The 2500-nt window shown below is 45.9% G+C and overlaps 10 non-coding genes and 2 pseudogenes across 10 annotated transcripts in view; all 12 read left to right on the top strand.

Moving 5' to 3' along the window:
- The first annotated feature begins 52 nt into the window (after nucleotides 1-52).
- Nucleotides 53-171, top strand: LOC148990535 (5S ribosomal RNA). The gene has a single exon (XR_016156947.1). It is a non-coding gene; the product is annotated as a 5S ribosomal RNA (ribosomal RNA).
- Nucleotides 172-344: 173 nt separating this feature from the next.
- Nucleotides 345-463, top strand: LOC148990534 (5S ribosomal RNA). The gene has a single exon (XR_016156946.1). It is a non-coding gene; the product is annotated as a 5S ribosomal RNA (ribosomal RNA).
- Nucleotides 464-526: 63 nt separating this feature from the next.
- Nucleotides 527-645, top strand: LOC148990533 (5S ribosomal RNA; annotated as a pseudogene).
- A 63-nt stretch (nucleotides 646-708) lies between these two features.
- Nucleotides 709-827, top strand: LOC148990532 (5S ribosomal RNA). The gene has a single exon (XR_016156945.1). It is a non-coding gene; the product is annotated as a 5S ribosomal RNA (ribosomal RNA).
- A 63-nt stretch (nucleotides 828-890) lies between these two features.
- LOC148990531 (5S ribosomal RNA) lies at nucleotides 891-1009 on the top strand. The gene has a single exon (XR_016161748.1). It is a non-coding gene; the product is annotated as a 5S ribosomal RNA (ribosomal RNA).
- A 63-nt stretch (nucleotides 1010-1072) lies between these two features.
- On the top strand, nucleotides 1073-1191 carry LOC148990530 (5S ribosomal RNA). The gene has a single exon (XR_016156944.1). It is a non-coding gene; the product is annotated as a 5S ribosomal RNA (ribosomal RNA).
- Nucleotides 1192-1365: 174 nt separating this feature from the next.
- On the top strand, nucleotides 1366-1484 carry LOC148990529 (5S ribosomal RNA). The gene has a single exon (XR_016156943.1). It is a non-coding gene; the product is annotated as a 5S ribosomal RNA (ribosomal RNA).
- Nucleotides 1485-1547: 63 nt separating this feature from the next.
- LOC148990528 (5S ribosomal RNA) lies at nucleotides 1548-1666 on the top strand (annotated as a pseudogene).
- Nucleotides 1667-1729: 63 nt separating this feature from the next.
- Nucleotides 1730-1848, top strand: LOC148990527 (5S ribosomal RNA). Its single transcript, XR_016156942.1, has one exon. It is a non-coding gene; the product is annotated as a 5S ribosomal RNA (ribosomal RNA).
- Nucleotides 1849-1911: 63 nt separating this feature from the next.
- LOC148990526 (5S ribosomal RNA) lies at nucleotides 1912-2030 on the top strand. Its single transcript, XR_016161747.1, has one exon. It is a non-coding gene; the product is annotated as a 5S ribosomal RNA (ribosomal RNA).
- Nucleotides 2031-2093: 63 nt separating this feature from the next.
- On the top strand, nucleotides 2094-2212 carry LOC148990525 (5S ribosomal RNA). The gene has a single exon (XR_016156941.1). It is a non-coding gene; the product is annotated as a 5S ribosomal RNA (ribosomal RNA).
- Nucleotides 2213-2386: 174 nt separating this feature from the next.
- LOC148990524 (5S ribosomal RNA) overlaps nucleotides 2387-2500 on the top strand; it is a 119-nt gene continuing 5 nt past the window's right edge. The window contains exon 1 of the ribosomal RNA XR_016156939.1: nucleotides 2387-2500. This exon is cut by the window's right edge and continues 5 nt beyond it. This is a non-coding gene — a ribosomal RNA (5S ribosomal RNA).

Here is a 2500-nt window from a genome sequence, read left to right as displayed (position 1 = left end):
ACTACCCTAATGTTCTAACCATTCAAATAGCCCAATTTTGGCAGCAGATTTCGCTTACGGCCATACCACCTTGAGAACGCCCGAACTCGTCTGATCTCGGAAGCTAAGCAGGGTCGGGCCTGGTTAGTACTTGGATGGGAGACCGCCTGGGAATACCAGGTGCTGTAAGCTTTATTGTTTAAAAAAAAAAAAAAAAAAAAAAGAGTCAATGAAATGGTTCAAAAATCCTAAATTGTCTTTTTTCCCCTCGAAATGCCTGAAATATTCTCTGAGTTTCTTCAGAAAGCCTGAAAGAGTCTCTTTTTTTTTCTTCTTCAAATAGCCCAATTTTGGCAGCGGATTTCGCTTACGGCCATACCACCTTGAGAACGCCCGAACTCGTCTGATCTCGGAAGCTAAGCAGGGTCGGGCCTGGTTAGTACTTGGATGGGAGACCGCCTGGGAATACCAGGTGCTGTAAGCTTTATATAGTTTACTAACCTAATGTTCTAACCATTCAAATAGCCCAATTTTGGCAGCAGATTTCGCTTACGGCCATACCACCTTGAGAACGCCCGAACTCGTCTGATCTCGGAAGCTAAGCAGGGTCGGGCCTGGTTAGTACTTGGATAAGAGACCGCCTGGGAATACCAGGTGTTGTAAGCTTTATATAGTTTACTACCCTAATGTTCTAACCATTCAAATAGCCCAATTTTGGCAGCAGATTTCGCTTACGGCCATACCACCTTGAGAACGCCCGAACTCGTCTGATCTCGGAAGCTAAGCAGGGTCGGGCCTGGTTAGTACTTGGATGGGAGACCGCCTGGGAATACCAGGTGCTGTAAGCTTTATATAGTTTACTACCCTAATGTTCTAACCATTCAAATAGCCCAATTTTGGCAGCAGATTTCGCTTACGGCCATACCACCTTGAGAACGCCCGAACTCGTCTGATCTCGGAAGCTAAGCAGGGTCGGGCCTGGTTAGTACTTGGATGGAAGACCGCCTGGGAATACCAGGTGCTGTAAGCTTTATATAGTTTACTACCCTAATGTTCTAACCATTCAAATAGCCCAATTTTGGCAGCAGATTTCGCTTACGGCCATACCACCTTGAGAACGCCCGAACTCGTCTGATCTCGGAAGCTAAGCAGGGTCGGGCCTGGTTAGTACTTGGATGGGAGACCGCCTGGGAATACCAGGTGCTGTAAGCTTTATTGTTTAAAAAAAAAAAAAAAAAAAAAAAGAGTCAATGAAATGGTTCAAAAATCCTAAATTGTCTTTTTTCCCCTCGAAATGCCTGAAATATTCTCTGAGTTTCTTCAGAAAGCCTGAAAGAGTCTCTTTTTTTTTCTTCTTCAAATAGCCCAATTTTGGCAGCGGATTTCGCTTACGGCCATACCACCTTGAGAACGCCCGAACTCGTCTGATCTCGGAAGCTAAGCAGGGTCGGGCCTGGTTAGTACTTGGATGGGAGACCGCCTGGGAATACCAGGTGCTGTAAGCTTTATATAGTTTACTAACCTAATGTTCTAACCATTCAAATAGCCCAATTTTGGCAGCAGATTTCGCTTACGGCCATACCACCTTGAGAACGCCCGAACTCGTCTGATCTCGGAAGCTAAGCAGGGTCGGGCCTGGTTAGTACTTGGATAAGAGACCGCCTGGGAATACCAGGTGTTGTAAGCTTTATATAGTTTACTACCCTAATGTTCTAACCATTCAAATAGCCCAATTTTGGCAGCAGATTTCGCTTACGGCCATACCACCTTGAGAACGCCCGAACTCGTCTGATCTCGGAAGCTAAGCAGGGTCGGGCCTGGTTAGTACTTGGATGGGAGACCGCCTGGGAATACCAGGTGCTGTAAGCTTTATATAGTTTACTACCCTAATGTTCTAACCATTCAAATAGCCCAATTTTGGCAGCAGATTTCGCTTACGGCCATACCACCTTGAGAACGCCCGAACTCGTCTGATCTCGGAAGCTAAGCAGGGTCGGGCCTGGTTAGTACTTGGATGGAAGACCGCCTGGGAATACCAGGTGCTGTAAGCTTTATATAGTTTACTACCCTAATGTTCTAACCATTCAAATAGCCCAATTTTGGCAGCAGATTTCGCTTACGGCCATACCACCTTGAGAACGCCCGAACTCGTCTGATCTCGGAAGCTAAGCAGGGTCGGGCCTGGTTAGTACTTGGATGGGAGACCGCCTGGGAATACCAGGTGCTGTAAGCTTTATTGTTTAAAAAAAAAAAAAAAAAAAAAAAGAGTCAATGAAATGGTTCAAAAATCCTAAATTGTCTTTTTTCCCCTCGAAATGCCTGAAATATTCTCTGAGTTTCTTCAGAAAGCCTGAAAGAGTCTCTTTTTTTTTCTTCTTCAAATAGCCCAATTTTGGCAGCGGATTTCGCTTACGGCCATACCACCTTGAGAACGCCCGAACTCGTCTGATCTCGGAAGCTAAGCAGGGTCGGGCCTGGTTAGTACTTGGATGGGAGACCGCCTGGGAATACCAGGTGCTGT

The sequence above is a fragment of the Pimephales promelas genome, chromosome 3 (assembly GCF_988280905.1).
Source record: "Pimephales promelas chromosome 3, fPimPro1.hap1.1, whole genome shotgun sequence".
Taxonomy (NCBI): Eukaryota; Metazoa; Chordata; class Actinopteri; order Cypriniformes; family Leuciscidae; genus Pimephales; species Pimephales promelas.
This window is presented reverse-complemented; position numbering and strand designations above follow the sequence as displayed.